Here is a 16,767-nt window from a genome sequence, read left to right as displayed (position 1 = left end):
CTAGGGTATGATAGTGTACCTCCTCCTTATAATCATATCTACACATCCATCCCTATGACACAGGACGAAACTGACAGGGAGCCACATCTTCGATATGGCAAACGAGCTGGATTTGTGTCAGGAGGATTTATTCAGGTTGAAAATACTAATGTTTCTGCTTCATGTGTAGGTAAAGTAGCAGAAGATGAGAACAAGGAGAAAACCATTGAACAAACCAACATCTCCTTGAACTCTGAATCTGTTGCTTCGAACTCAACTGCTTCCGATCAACCTGCCGTTGAAAAATACAGGCCACCAATTCCAACGCAACAAAGTTCTTGTGGCAAGGGTGCATGTGGAAACAACAAGAGACAAGGCAAGGATACGCCACCAGGGGCAGGAAGAAACAATTTCCCTGTGAAGAAAAAGGCTTGTTTTCACTGTGGAACACCTGGTCACATTGCCCAAAATTGTCCAAATCGCGCATATGTTCCCTACTGTGCACAAGGCTGGCATAACGCACCAAGAGGGAGATACTTCAAAAGAAACCCTTCCAGGTCACGTTCAGATAATGATGACTGGAACGCGCAGAAGGCCAAGAATCAAACCCACAAGGCAAAGAATCTGAATCCCGAGGCCAAGTATCCAACTCCCAAGGTTAAGCATCCAACTCCCAAGAACAAGAAGGGAATGTTGGCCCAGAACTCTAGCTCAAGAGATGCTCCTGTGAAGCCAAGACCAGTTAGGTCAAAGTCATTTCGACAGCCGACTTCAAGCTCCAAAGCAAGTGTCGAGGCACCCATCGGATCGAATAAGAAATGGGTTAAACCCGAATATAGATGGGTACCAAAGGCGAAAACTCCCAAGTCTTCTAATGACTCTAATATTTCATCATCTTCTATTTGTGATAAGCAGGATATGTCATGGGAGAAAGTACCGTGCAAGGATGACAAAGGTCAACCCAGTTTCAAAATGGACTGGGTTCCAAAGACCAACTGATCCCGCCCTATGTCGGAGCAGCTATGGAGGCATATCATCAGACTTCGGTTTGTTGATAGTGGTTGTTCATGGCATATGATTGGGGACATCTCTCAACTGTACAACATTCAGACCTTTGTTGAGAGTATGTGTCCTTTTGCGGGAAAGGAATAAAGGAAGAAAGGAAGAAAGGAAGAAAAGAAGAGATCACAAACGGGGTTTGTGCTAAATGACATGAAGAATTTTCGGATCTGTTCTGAGATTACGCGTGCTGTTCTCAGACCTTCTGAATGCAAATTCAATTGGTGACTTACGGTTTGAGTTTTCTTCTCTATACTCCTGAGTTTTTTTCTTAAGTTGTGTATAGTTGATTATTGAATAAATAAATGCATATAAGTCAAAGTTTATCTGTAAATTTTATCCTAAGAGGGTAGAAGAGATATCTCGGCCGCTTAATGATTTGATTTGACTTATGTGTCGGGCCCGGTCAGAACTAAATTGATGTGTTCGATTAAGTTCTATGTCAAATAAATCGGAGATCGAGAAACCTAAATGCTTGACTAATCATTCCATAGAATTGTCAGCATGATATCTAACAAAGGACTGTTCGATCCCTTATCTAGAGGACAGGTTACTGATAAGATCAGAGTTTGACAGCGTCTTTAAGAGCTACGATTGCTAATCGGGTTGCACGTTACATTTGTGGTTACTAGACTTATCCAAGTGGGAGACTGTTGGATTAGTGTCTAAGCCCGTAACCATATTTGGTAAGTACTTGACCCGGTTGTGCATGGTCCTTTTGGGTTGCCTTCACCAAAGCAACTTGACTGGAGAAATTAAATAGAGAGAGAGGTTATTATGATTTATTAATATGTTATAAGAATAATATATTAAAGGAAAAATCATATTTGTTTAATTAATATTGGTCAATAATTAATTAGGAATTAATTTTGTGATCAAGTGTAATTAATTAAACTAGAGGGGCTGAATTGTAATTATAAGATAGTTGCAAGATAGGGCAATATTTATCCTTGTTAAAGGATGGACGAATTCAAGGATAAGGATATCCTTAAAATCGTCCAAGGATAAGTAGATAAGGATTTTTCAAGGCTTATCTTGTGGTTGCTTGGTGGGCAAGCAACTGGATAAGGATAAGGACTGAAACCCTAATCTAAACCCTATATAAAGACCCCTAGGCCTTTAGAATTCGTGTACATGCTCCTAAGAGGTCCCAAGGACGAATTCCATCTCCTCCCTCCTCTATCTTAAGCCTCTCCAATTGCTTGTGGTATTTGTGAGCCATTAGAGGCACTACACTTGTGGTGCTTGCTTTCAAGACTTGGGATTTGAAGATTTAAGTTGTTATTGCAATATAACAACAAGAGGTATGTAATCCAATCTTGTATGTTAATTTCGAAAATAGCAATGCACATTAGGGTTTTATTCTTGTGTTCATAATGGTGTGTATCTAATAATGAAAACATAGATCCAAACTAGGGTTGCATGCACACTTAGGATTGTTTGTATAAAACCCATCAGTGGTATCAGAGCCTTTGGTTAACTTGTTTTCAATTAGTTTTATTCAATTGTATGAACTTGACAAATTAGGGTTTATAGCCAATAAACCCTAGGAGGCCATAGATATCGAGATTAGGGTTTCCTAACCCTAATTTGCAAAAATCTTGAAAGGGTTTTTGAATCCTTTCCTTTCAGTCCAAGATTTCGAAATCTAGGGTTTGCAAACCCTTAGATTTCGAGATTTGCCTCCTTCCCCAAGATAAGATCCTAAATTTTAGGGATTTGGATAATACCATATCTTGTAATTATCCTTTAATAGTTAAATATGGTAATTAAAGATCATGAATTATCTCATCCCTATTTTCGAAATTTATAGAGGGATTTAAGGGATTAGGATAACTTAAATGTTTAAATGGTAATTATCCTTTAGATTTAGATAATCCCTTATGATTTGATAATTTAAATTAATATTTTAATTTAAGATAATTATTAAATCAAGAGTTTTAATAATTAAAATTTTAATTTAAGTGACATTAAATTTAGAAAATTTTAATTGAAGATTAAAACCCTAGTATTTTTAAAATGTTTAAAATACACCCTATACTATTATATTATTACAAGCTTAATAAATATATATATATATATATATATATATATATATATATATATATATATATATATATGCATAATTAAAATGCTAGTCTTACCGTTAGTAGGCCTCATTCACGAAGCCGGTCTATAAGGTGGGTATAAAGTTGTGGCCTATAAAATGGCGCTTAATGGGTGTACACTCACACCCACCGCTTGCTTGATCGGTGGAGGGTCGTTATCCGAACGGGTAGGGTAGGGCAACCTCATTCTCTCATTAAAAGTATAATAAGAAATACAAAGTAACTACATGTTTTCTAAAATTTCCCAATCTTAGTTACTTTAGGAAAAGTGAATTTGATGCAATCCCATGAAATTACACTTTGCACCTTGCTAAGAAGTTAGTGGAGCGTGCGTGGTTTACCGACACACTAATTGGTTCTAAGCGAAGGTGGAAAAGGGTGATTCATTGTTTATCATAGTTCGATGGAGCGTGTGTGGTTTGCCGGCACATCGAATAGGTGATCGTTACAACGAAGGCACCATGTGAATTTGCATGGTAATTCACACCCACTTTGTGATCCTCGGTATCCCATTCACAAACGAGAGGTTGCCATTGAAAAGTTTCAATGAATCTCATCCGAACCTAGGAATTCTCAATACATTTAGAACTTAGAGTTAGGTTTTTCATGATGGAGAATTAGTGAATCGTCATTCACTTACCTTCAAATTATTTGCATTTAGATTACGGCATCCCTTTTCTAAGATGTAAATATTGTTGTAGGATCCTAGCCCTAATTTTTTCTAATTGGGTGATAATTAGGGATTCATATTCTAATCTATCTTTGTCCTTTCTATTTGTAGATGTCGAAGACAAACAACGCCGCTGATAGTTCTTTCACATTGATGAGCCTTTGCCAAAAAGGTTACTTTCGATGGAACGAACTTTAGCGAATGGATAAGATACATTTGCACAATTGCTCGCTACGAGGACAGGGAGTATGTCCTTGATGAAAAGCTCGAGAAGATCAATCCAGAAATCGCTACTCCGGCTTAAATGAGTGCTTTTGAGACTCATGAGCGTGATGCAACGAAGGTTCACTGCATCATGATAGCCACAATGAACTCCGAATTCCAAAAGTCCTATGAGGACATGTATCCATACGAAATGCACCAAGACTTATTAGAGAGATACCACCAAAACGCGAGACAAGAGCGTTATGAGATTTTCACTAACATGATTTCCGCTAAGATGGGTCATGGAGAGTCTCTTACCGTGCACCTGCAAAAGATGCAAAGGTATGTCGATCGTCTTCGCAAGTTGAATGTTGACTTTGGGGAAGACTTGGCGATCGACATGGTGCTTCACTCTTTGCCTCCAATGTACAATCAATTTAGGATGACCTACCACATGAACAAAGAAGAGGTCACCCTAAGCAAACTCCAAGGTCTCTTGAGGGTCGCTGAGAGCAACTTCAAGGACAAGTCTGTTGCACCAACTCCCAATCCACCCGCTGCTCCTGTCTTGGCTATTGGTCAAGGAAAGTCAAAGAAGAGGAAGGCTTCGTCTAAAAACTATCGCAAGGTTAAAGCCCGAGATGATGCCTCTTCTAGTGGGACCAAAGTTGATCCCGCTAAGCCCTGCCCTAACCCTAAGGAGGCAGAGTGCCACCACTGCCACAAGATAGGACATTGGAAGAGAAGCTGCCCAGAGTACCTGCAAGCCATCAAAGAAGGAAAGATCAAGCCATCTTTCGCAGGTATATACACAATTAAATCTTACGATTCTAGTCATGATATTTCTTGGGTTCTTGATACCGGTTGTGGTTACCACATTTGTTCTAATGTGCAGGGACTAAGAAGAAGTAGGGATGTGGAGCAAGGAAGAATCAATCTAATCATGGGGAACAGAAGATCGTCGCCTGTGACCAAGATTGGAGTGTATTCTTTAGTGCTTAGGAATAATTTATGTTTAGATTTGAAAAATTGTTGCTATTCGCCAGAAATGGCTAGAAACATCATTTCATTTCATGGTTTGTTTATACAAGGTTTTAGATTTTATTTTAATAATGAGAATGGTTCTATTTTAGCTTATCTAAATGGTGTCTTTTACTTTGAAGCTATACCATGTAATGGAATTTATGAAACTGTTATGATTGTTGATAACTTAGGAAATGATGTTTTGAACATAGATTCTGCCACTAGTATGGATAAAGCATCCTTGTGGCAATGTCGTCTTGGACATGTTAACAAGAAACGCATAGCCCAACTCCAAAAGGATGGAGTGTTGGAGTCATTTGACCTTAGGAAAGATGACACGTGCGAGTCTTGTTTGCTTGGAAAGATGACTAAGTCACCCTTCGCTGGTACGTGCGAAAGGGGTGAAGGTTTATTGGACCTAATACATACCGATGTATGTGGACCGTTTAGATCAACCACGAAGGATGGGAACCGCTTCTACATGACTTTTACCGATGACTATAGTAGATATGGGTATATCTATTTAATCAAGCAAAAGTCAGAAACTTTTGAAAAGTTCAAAGAGTTTAAGAATGAAGTGGAGAATCAATTGGGCAGGAAGATCAAGATGCTTCGATCCGATCGAGGAGGAGAGTACCTAAGTCTTGAATTCCACGAATATCTCAAGGATGTGGAATAGTTTCACAATTGACGCCACCTAGGACACCAAAATTGAATGGTGTGGCAGAAAGGCGTAATCGAACCTTATTGGATATGTTTCGCTCTATGATGAGTCGTGCTTCACTATCAATCTCTTTTTGGGGGTATGCCTTAGAGACTGCCGCCCATATCCTTAACCGAGTCCCTACTAAGAAGGTTGCCAAAACACCTCACGAGATGTGGACGGGGAAAGCTCCTTCATTGGCACATATCAAGGTTTGGGGTTGCGAGGCTTTCGTAAGACGAGACACTCACGACAAACTTGAACCTCGAAGTGAGCGATGTATTTTCATCGGCTACCCACAGAAATCCTTTGGATATCTCTTCTATAGACCGAAGGACAATGTTTTCTTTGTTGCGAGGAGAGGAGTTTTCCGAGAGCAAGAACTCATAGGCCAAGAGGACAGTGGGAGGCAAATCGAGCTTGAAGAGATTCAAGAGTCGATAGATGAAGGAACCTCTACTGTTGGCACTCAACCCGGGGAGGAAACTCCGGTTGAACCAATTGACGAGTCCTTACCTCTTAGACGTTCTGATAGAGTTAGAGTTCAACCCCAGTTTTATGGTTTTCATATTACTACCGAAGGGGACACGTATATTAGTGATGGTACACTAGTAAATCTTGATGAACCTAATAGCTATAAGGAAGCCATGGCAGGCCTAGAGTCTGCGAAATGGAAAGAGGCGATGGATAGCGAGATCCAATCCATGTATGATAACCAAGTTTGGAATTTGGTTGATCATGTGTCCGGATGTAAGACCGTTGGGTGTAAGTGGATCTTCAAGAAGAAGACCGATGTGGATGGAAACGTACACATATAAAGCACGATTGGTTGCAAAGGGCTTTACTCAAACTCCCGGAGTTGACTATGAAGAGACCTTCTCACCAGTTGCGAAGATAAAATCTATTAGAGTGATGCTAGCTATTGCCGCATTTCATGATTATGAGATTTGGCAAATGGATGTCAAGACCGCTTTCCTTAATGGAAAGTTGGCTGAGGATGTTTACATGGCTCAGCCAGAAGGGTTTGTGGATCCGAAGCATCCGAATAGAGTGTGTAAGCTTGAGAAGTCCATTTATGGACTTAAGCAAGCATCTCGCAGATGGAATCTCTGCTTCGATGAGAAAGTCAAAGAGTTTGGATTTGTACGAAGCGAAAATGAGTCGTGTGTATATGTCAAAGCCAGTGGGAGTATAGTAAGCTTTCTAGTTTTATATTTCGATGACATATTACTCATAGGAAACGACATCCCGACTTTGCAGGATGTTAAGTCCTGGCTCGGGAAGTGCTTCGCTATGAAGGACCTCGGAGAAGCTTCTTACATTTTAGGAATAAGGATAGTAAGAGAAAGAAGTAAGAGACTAATTGGACTTAGTCAGAACACTTACTTAGAGAAAGTACTAAAACGTTTTAGTATGGAAAACTCGAAGAAGGGAGAATTACCGATACAAAGCAATGCCAAATTGAGTAAGACTCAAAGTCCGAGTACCGAAGCTGAGATAGCTGAAATGAGTCGAGTTCCATACGCTTCCGCAGTTGGCTCAATCATGTACACTATGACTTGTACTCGCCCTGATGTAGCCTTTGCTTTGAGCATGGTTAGTAGATATCAAGGGAACCCTGGCAGAGCACATTGGATTGTTGTGAAGAATATCCTTAAGTACCTTCGGAGGACGAAGGAATGGTTTTTAGTCCTCGGAGGGAGTGATGACTTGAAGGTGCGAGGGTACAGTGACGCCAGCTTCCAAACCGATAGGGACAACTATCGTTCGCAATCGGGCTGGGTCTTTACCCTAAATGGAGGAGCAGTGACTTGGAAGAGTTCCAAACAGGAAACAGTAGCTAATTCAACGTGCGAATCAGAGTACATAGCAGCGAGCGAAGCGTCGAAGGAGGAAATATGGCTGAAGAACTTCATTGGTGACCTTGGAGTTGTACCCGCCATAAAGGAGCCCATGGAGATTTTCTGTGATAATGAAGGAGCAGTTGCCTTGACCAAGGAACCGAGGGATCATGGTAAATCTCGACATATCGACAGAAAATATCACTTCATCAGAAATCGTGTAGAAGAAGGACAACTCGTAGTGAAGAGGATATCATCAGAAGATAACCCAGCAGATCCGCTTACGAAGGGACTAAGTAGGGTTAAGCACTTGCAGCATGCTAGGAGTATTGGGCTGAAGGATGGTATTAGCATAGATTAGATAGTTTTAGAAACGTGTAATAGATAAATGTAATTGACATTTGATGATTAAATAAAGGAGTTTTATTTATAAGTAAAGCTACTGTCATATGTTAATTGTTTAACTATTGTTTCAATTTTTGCATGTTTTGACTTCCAGAATAATTGAGTTTATTAGGAATAATCGAATTATTCAAATTGTCCACAATCGTTCATGTGTTGGAAGTAGATATGAATGAAGATTGTCATGAATTGGTGCGTAGATTGTCTAAATGGTATTAGACATATAGCAAAGGGTTGTTGCGACGTTCATGAGTGCTTATGAACTGGTTTTGAGCATTGGAATAAACCCGCGCTTGCTGGAATCACCGTATGGAATATGATATATAAGAGGTGATCGCAAGACGATAATATCATATAGTCTTAAAACCTAGATACATGGTTTATTATTTGCTAATTGATTTTACATTGATAATGCGAAAATGCATTGGTAACTCAATGTTATAAAACGCATTGTTGTGTATAGTTGATTATTGAATAAGTAAATGCATATAAGTCGAAGTTTATCTGTAAATTTTATCCTAAGAGGGTAGAAGATATATCTCGGCCGCTCGATGATTTGATTTGACTTATGTGTCGGGCCCGGTCAGAACTAAATTGACGTGTTCGATTAAGTTCTATGTCAAGTAAATCGGAGATCGAGAAACCTAAATGCTTGACTAATCATTCCATAGAATTGTCAGCATGATATCTAACAGAGGACTGTACGATCCCTTATCTAGAGGACATGTTACTGATAAGATCAGAGTTTGGCAGCGTCTTTGAGAGCTACAATTGCTAATCGGGTTGCACGTTACATTTTTGGTTACTAGACTTATCCAAGTGGGAGACTGTTGGATTAGTGTCTAAGCCCGTAACCATATTTGGTAAGTACTTGACCCGGTTGTGCATGGTCCTTTTGGGTTGCCTTCACCAAAGCAACTTGACTGGAGAAATTAAATAGAGAGAGAGGTTATTGTGATTTATTAATATGTTATAAGAATAATATATTAAAGGAAAAATCATGTTTGTTTAATTAATATTGGTCAATAATTAATTAGGAATTAATTTTGTGATCAAGTGTAATTAATTAAACTAGAGGGGCTGAATTGTAATTATAAGATAGTTGCAAGATAGGGCAATATTGATCCTTGTTAAAGGATGGACGAATTCAAGGATAAGGATATCCTTAAAATCGTCCAAGGATAAGTAGATAAGGGTTTTTCAAGGCTTATCTTGTGGTTGCTTGGTGGGCAAGCAACTGGATAAGGATAAGGACTGAAACCCTAATCTAAACCCTATATAAAGACCCCTAGGCCTTTAGAATTCGTGTACATGCTCCTAAGAGGTCCCAAGGACGAATTCCATCTCCTCCCTCATCTATCTTAAGCCTCTCCAATTGCTTGTGGTGTTTGTGAGCCAATAGAGGCACTACACTTGTGGTGCTTGCTTTCAAGACTTGGGATTTGAAGATTTAAGTTGTTATTGCAATATAACAACAAGAGGTATGTAATCCAATCTTGTATGTTAATTTCGAAAATAGCAATGCACATTAGGGTTTTATTCTTGTGTTCATAATGTTGTGTATCTAATAATGAAAACATAGATCCAAACTAGGGTTGCATGCACACTTAGGATTGTTTGTATAAAACCCATCAATATTATCTAGTGATAACAGGCAATCTAAATATGCGTAACGTACCCGAAGTTGAAGGGTCTATGCTCTGGTTTGATGCGTCGGTAGGCACGAAAAAATTTAAATGGACTTGACTAGGCAGAGTTGAACTTAGGAAATTTATAGACTTGACAAATCTTGACCTAGTTAGATCCATTCAGCCTGACAATACGACGCTCGGATAGGTTGAGCAGGGAGATATATATGGGAATCCACTCGTCACATTAATTGAACCCGTACTTGGAACCATGGCTTAACTTTTCCTCGATGTGCGTATTCTGTCCCTAATTCCGGTTGGATGGGGCGACTGGTAAATTCCGATAAATTAGGTCTGTAGAATATCATTTTCTTTCTTTTCGTCTGTTAGCCATATGTAGTCTCCTTTGCGCGACTTCTAATCTGACCTGGTACACAACATATGCAATTCTATTTCTCTGCAGGCTATATATATATATATATATATATATATATATATATATATATGTGTGAAATACTTCTTACCTGTTAGCCATATGCTGTCTCCTTTGCGCGACTACTAATCCGACCTGGTACACAGCATATGCAATCTTCTTCTTCTCAACCCCTCTGAAGTAATAAGTAATAGAATTCTGAATCTATCCTCTCTCTGAATGGTTGTCTGATCACCCGGTGTAAGGAGTACTCTGGAAGCTCTTGATGGCTAGGGCATATCAGGAAGCAGGAAACACGTTCTAGTACATTTAAAATTGAACACATACAGATTGTCTATAGATCTCGCTGCTCAATTTAGGTGGACAACAATATCCCTGGTCGTCGTCAAATGAATGGTCCTTAAGGTATAATATCTAAGGAATTAGGATTAGATATGATTTTTAGGAACTTAAGTTCACCTGTCTTCTAACAAATATGTGACAACCCGAAATTTCCATTCTGTACAAACTATATCACTTCAATAGAAGTTATAGCAGTCACAACTAATTTTCAGACTTTTTCGTGTAAGTTTGACTAATTCAGGGTTTACACTTCAGGAGATATCAGGAGAGTGGATGCACTAGGGTTTAGTGCAACTCTATTATTCCATCACTCTATTATATTAGAGGTCATTTCAGGAATAAAAATATTTTCTTCCAAAAATATCTCAGGACTATAAATAGAATTCTGAACCAAATTCATTCATTATTCACATTTCCAACTAGAGAAAAGCCATTTTCTCTCTCATGGATCTTCGGGTTTTTATACCAAAACATGAGTAACTCTTTCTAGTAGTGTTAGAAAGCTTTATATGTAGTTATAACATGATTTAGAAGGCTAAATCACTAGATTTAGGAGTTTACTCCCCAAGGTGTTCTTGGGCGGTAAACTCCCGAAACGAAGCCTAGACTGTCCCCCATGATATACAACTGCCTTGGACTTGTATAGGAGTGTGTTAGGGACATGAAATCAAGCAAGAACCACCCAAGTTTGGGAGTTCACGGCCCAAGAGTTTCTTAGGCCGTAAACTCCAAAATCATACTCAAAGTGGTGCTTTCAAGGCACCTAAGGCCTTAGGCTTTTACCTAGACTTGTTCCCAATAAATCAAGTGCCTTAAACACATCAAAATCACCTTCCAAAGTGATTTTACGGCCAAGACATGGTTCTTGGGCCGTAAACATGAATGAAGGGCACCAAAGTGTGCCAAATGCCTTCATATGCTTTAGGTAAAAGTCTAGAACCTATCCTTTATATGCAAGAGACTTGAAAACAACAAAAACACCATTCCAAGGGAGTTTACGGCCATAAACTCTAAGTGTGATGGTATATGGGGAGTAAACTCATATATGGGGTCCTTTGGAACCCTAAACACAAGTGCCTTGTCCCACAATAGCTTAGATGCAATCCTTAGGACTTAAAACACTTATATAAAGTGTTTATTATGTCTAGGATGTCTTAACTTTATAAATTAGTAATTTGAGACTAATTGAGTGCATATATGTGTGATTATATGTTCATTAGGATCATAGTGTGTGTACAAGTCCTCACTTGACACCTAGCAATCCTACACCGTCCAGTTCATCCGAACCACCAACTACAGGTGAGTTCATACCCCTTAATCAATGTTTTAAATGATTTTAAACGTTTTAACGGGGAGGATACAAGTAGAAAACAATATGTTATTAAATCAATCTTATGTACTTTATAACTGTGTTTTCACTCAGTAGATTTCACATATTTCAAAAGGTGACACATGAAGTGGTTTTCTATCTTAAAATACCTTGATAACAAAAGTATTAGTTTTGAAATGTTTATTAAAATGACATCAAGTCATTCTTAATTATTGTTCAAAACTCCTAGATATCTTGCAAAACCATTATTTTACCTTCTTGAATCAAACTATACTTATGTGCATATGTTCATTTATATGTTAGAGATTATAGTTTTCACCCTTCATTTAGTTCCAAGACTCTTGGGTAGCAAGAGTGCATAAACCTACGCAAACAACCAATTACCTTCCAGTTAACTATCATAGGGATATTTAGAAGATATCAAACATTATTACTACTACAAGGAATCACACAAGAGTCAGTTCATTCATGAGTCTATACCAATACCTTACATGATACATGAGTACACGTACTTAGGAATACATGATACATGAATATGTTTACATATACTTACCTGTTACATGAACACACTTACATGAATACCATACAGGAACACTTCTACATAGGTGCATTATCCTGTATTTACTTACCTGGATATTTGTACTTAGAACTACAAGGATGATTTATTAGTACTTACTGTGTAAATTATCTTTCCTATCCCGGTTCAATGGGATATCTCGGCGGGGCTTACCATTCCGAACCCCACTGATTAGCACCAGTGGTCGATGAATGTCTACGGATGTCTAAGGTTGTTACTTATTTAGTAGTCAGTGGCGGGACTAACCATCCCTCTGTCCAACTGTTGCAACAGTGGATGAGATGTGAATCTTCGGAGGATCATTAGGTTAACGATCTGTATTAAGAGATCGATATCGGGACTAACCCTCCCTCCACCCTACTGCCACTACGGAGGATGAGGGGACACTCTTCGGATGTCCATAGGGTCTATCTTTCGCTTCGGCGATGTCGTGTTAATCCTGGTCACCCAGGGATAACACTTACATGATTATATTTTTCCTACTTTACTTCATTTTGTGATATATTCACATAAACGATGAGTTAGACTAAGCACTTTTAGTACTAGTCAATAGAAAGGAAAAACTATCATTTTACTTACAAAACATTCGGGTCTTGGTAGAAGACTACATAGTCATAACAAAACATTCGGGTCTTGGTAGAAGACTACATCTCCAACTGATAGAAAATAAGGGATTTTCTAGGGCTTTTCATACTTACATCAACATTTTCATTTAAAGGTTTACATGGCCTTCATAACAAATTTTCTTAGGCAAGACAATGACACTTAATTACTTATGAATTCACCAGCTTCAAAGCTGATACTCTCTTTCAAAATAACTTGTATTCTTAGGTCAACAGTAGACAAGTACGATGGCCAGGTTTTGAGAAGACGGAGCAGACAAGTCTTGTCTTTTATTTTGATTGTATATTTTTGGTGTCTTACTACAATGAAAGAACACACATGTATTAAAACTTTACTTATAATGCAATGGATGATGTGGTTGCTTGTTTATTATATTACAATGTTGTGATACTGTACATGACGTCCTCCACCCCTGATCGTTTCCGCCGTTCGTGGTTTTCGGGTGTGACAGATTGGTATCAGAGCATTGTTTATAGTGAATATAGTATATCAACCCATAAAAGATAAACTAACTATAAATACATGGGGATTAAAACACTCTGTCTAAGAGTTATACTTTTAAATAATAAAATATTTAAGTAAGTATATGTGTCTGCATTCATACTAAAATCAGTGTCACAACGACAAGAACAAAAGTATTACGATTGTTGAATATCACAAGTAAGCCTGGGGATATATGGTCAGTCTTGGGAATGGCATAGCCTGATCAACTATGTTGGTCCGAGGAGTGATTAGCATATGCCCAAGAATGGTTGTGGTATGACAACAAGTCTAAGAACTTACCAACACAACCATAAAGAAATACCATAGGGGTATTTAGCCTTACTGTAATTATCTTAGTTACTTTGTCTATTTTAGCTATTTCTTATATCCCTTTTCTCGCGTAGATTAAAGTGGTTGGATTTCACCACGGCGATCCGTACTTCCCGAACCAAGGCAATGCTGGTTGGCTAGAGGTAGAACCAGAAGATGATCACCCAATCCCTTTGGATGATCACCATGCTGAGGGTTTTTCCGATAGTTCTGACTCAGAGCCTGAAGTCAACAACCTCCCCCCAGGTGCTCAAAACCCAAACCTGAACCCCCATCCCACATTTCAAGGACCAACACCTCTGTGGGCCACTAACTTGAATACATGGAGTCATGAACAGGGTCAACCCATTCCCTACAATGGAGACCGAAGTTTCTACAACCTCACTGAAGGAGGTTCTGCTGATAGAGTCCTACCAATCATGGTGCGTAGGATTTCTTGGAACATGATAATGGCTCAGGAGACTATCAATCAAGTCTTGGAAGTTGACGCCAACTCTGGTGTTAACACTGTCCACATTCGCCAACTAGAGTCTGCTCATGAAAGGACTCTGGTCCGCAATGCAAATTTGCAGAGGGAACTTGCTGAAACCCGAGCTGAAGTTAGAGAACTTCGAGCTCAGCAAGCAAGGTCGGACATGCGTATAAGGGACATTAAACGCCTACTGTCTGGATCGAGGACTCACGCAAGCAGCTCTTGTCGCCGATAGAATATCGTCAACTCATCTTTTGGATATAACCTAGTTTATGTAAAACTTTGGTCTAATTTCCTATATTTATAAATCTTAGACATGTTAGGTCTGGATCTAGTCTTAATTCTGTCAAAATTTTCCATCTTGGTTGATGTAAGGCCTACTTCTAGGCCATTTTTCCCGAACTTGTTACATCTGTAATTCCAGTATTATTGACAGATATCTAATCTTATGGAAATTATTATCCAAATGCTATCTTCTTCATTTAGTCATACTGTTCCTTCTGTTGTTGGGCTATGGGGAGTTAGTCCATGAGACACATTCATTAATCATTTATTCTTATCCATGTCGTCATCTTTTAAACGTATAGTTAAAGATGTCGCCACACAGGAATCCAAGGCGTAACCCAAACAACGAAACACCGATACGACCAACTCCACCACCACCTGAACCTCTTCAACCACCAAATCCTTTCGATGCCAACATGTTCCAGGCAGCTTTCACAGCAGCAGTTGCAGCTTCTATGTCAGCAATCAACGCTCCTGCTCCTAGTGGATCAGGAACAGGTGCACCACCCTCGAACCACGGCGAAAGCCATGGAAACCCTCGGGAATGCACCTACAAGGACTTCACGAACGCCAAACCCCGCAGCTTCAATGGAACTGGGGGCGTTATGGTGTTGAGACAATGGATTGAAAAGATGGAATCCGTCTTTGAAATCTGTGCTTGCCAGGAGGGCAATAAGGTCAAGTTTGCAGCTTGTACCTTCTCCGACAGAGCACTAACATGGTGGAACAGCCATGTTAACTATCTGACTTTGGTGGTGGCGTATTCCATCAGCTGGGAAAAGTTAAAGGACATGCTGATGAAAGAGTACTGTCCTCGAGGCGAAGTACAAAAACTCGAGCAGGAATTATGGGGTCTACAAATGGTTGGATCCGACATCACGACCTACACAAATAGGTTCTGTGATCTGGCAAACTTATGCCCTGACATGGTTGCTCTCCAGAGCAAAAAGATAGAGAGATATATCTGGGGACTGTCGCCCCAGATCCAGTCAAGTGTGATAGCTTCCAGGCCTATTACTTTCGATAGCGCCAAAGAGCTAGCACAATCTCTCATAGACCACAGGAAACCTCAAAACCCATCAATCCATATACCCGTACCACAAAAGTCCAACCCCAACCACAACAGGAAAGGATGGAATAAGAGGAAAAGAGGGACTTCGCAAGGATCCTCCAAGAAACAACAACTTGTGGCGATCAATGCTGCCACTGTTACTCCCATTGTCCCTGCAAACCCCTTACCAGCAAAAACATATGTTGGAACTCTCCCGAAGTGCAACAAATGCAGCTTCCACCACCGCGGGCCTTGCAGGGAGATGCAATGCACCAACTGCAACAGGAAGGGGCACACAGCCCGTTTCTGCCAGGCTCCAACAACTCAGGCCGCCTAGGTTCCTAACGCCGGTATAGGCCAAGCTTGCTACGGTTGTGGCGAAGTAGGCCACTACAAGAGGAACTGCCCTAAAACAGGGATGGCTGGAGGAGTAGGGAGAGTTATAGCCCTAGGCCACGAGGTAGCGGTAGTTGATCCTACGATAGTTACTGGTACGTTTCTCCTCGATAACTCATATGCTTGCATACTTTTCGATAGTGGAGCAGAGAAAAGTTTTGTAAGTCACAAATTTGCACACCTGCTTAAACAAAAACCATGTGCATTAGATAGTTCATTCACGGTAGAAATGGCTAACGGGAAAACGGAGAGTACTAACTGCATATACGTAGGCTGTACCTTAACTTTAGATAGCCATACTTTCAAGATAGATCTCATGCCAGTCCCAATTAAATGTTTCGACGTTATCATCGGCATGGATTGGTTGAGTCTTCTTCGCGCCGACATTATGTGCTTCGAAAAAGCAGTTCGCCTTAGCCTTCCTAACAACGAAACTTTAATTATCTACGGCGACAAACCTAGTACGAGCCTTCGCATCATTTCGTGCATTCAAGCCCAGAAGTGTTTGCGAAAGGAGTACCATGCATTTCTCGCACACGTCGTCGATACCAGTCAAGAACTGAAAGACATCCAGAACATCCCAGAAGTACGCGACTTTCCCGACATATTCCTAGAAGAACTTCCCGGTTTACCACCGCAACGCCAAGTTGAGTTCAGAATCGACTTAGTGCCAGGAGCTACCCCAGTAGCCAAATCTCCTTATCGTCTGGCACCGGCTGAAATGCAGGAACTTTCCAGTCAACTTAACGAACTTCTTAAGAAAGGATTCATTCGACCAAGCTTCTCACCATGGGGAGCACCGGTCTTGTTCGTCAAGAAGAAAGATG

The sequence above is a fragment of the Lactuca sativa genome, chromosome 9 (genome assembly GCF_002870075.4).
Source record: "Lactuca sativa cultivar Salinas chromosome 9, Lsat_Salinas_v11, whole genome shotgun sequence".
Classification (NCBI taxonomy): Eukaryota; Viridiplantae; Streptophyta; class Magnoliopsida; order Asterales; family Asteraceae; genus Lactuca; species Lactuca sativa.
The sequence above is the reverse complement of the archived record's forward strand: the minus strand, read 5'-3'. Positions refer to the sequence as shown.